The following is an 822-nucleotide window of genomic DNA, read 5'->3' on the forward strand; positions in this document are numbered from 1 at the left end:
GCTACACCAGGCTCCAATCTGATTTGGCAGAGTTTCTACAGCTGGATGCCCTTCCTATTCCAGGTGTAGAAACTCTGCCAGATCAGATTGGAGTCTGGTGTAGCCATCTCGTTCACCAGTCCTCAGTCAAACCGTCCAACCAATGCTAGCATGGAAAGCGGATGTTAAACGATGATGATGATATAATACATTGTATTGAAATAAATAAGTTTCCCCCAAATTAGACATATATATAGAAACATACACAAAACATACACACACACATATATACATACAATTGACCCACATACATACTCTCACAGACACACAAATATTTTACCCAAACATTTCCATAAACACTCCCAAACATTCACACACTTATCGAGCCTTACACTAAAAATACAATAGATTTCTTCCAAGCAGTCTTGGATGAATAGGTTTATCTTTTGATATCGTGTTTCACTAAAATGTAGAAAATATGATTTTTCTGGGGGTGGGGGTGGGGGTTATTGAAAACCTTGTAGATTTTTTTAACAGACTTCCGGGAGACTACCTTTATGGAATATCGCAGTATAGACTGTGGCCCTCTTGAGCACGGGTCCCCCTTCGGCGCGGGTCCCCCTTCGGCGCGGGTCCCCCTTCGGCGCGGGTCCCGATTGAGAGCAATCAGTCCACTCAGCTTAAGGCCAGCCCTGCTTCCACACTCGACAGTTTCCAACTTCCACACTCAACTTCCACACATCTCTAGATTCCTTTTCTACTCTTCCACACACGACAATTTCAACATTCTGCCCCCAACTTTTGCATATTCAAACTTCCTTTCTACTCTTCCACACTCGACAG

The sequence above is a fragment of the Octopus bimaculoides genome, unplaced genomic scaffold, assembly GCF_001194135.2.
Source record: "Octopus bimaculoides isolate UCB-OBI-ISO-001 unplaced genomic scaffold, ASM119413v2 Scaffold_278951, whole genome shotgun sequence".
Lineage (NCBI taxonomy): Eukaryota > Metazoa > Mollusca > Cephalopoda > Octopoda > Octopodidae > Octopus > Octopus bimaculoides.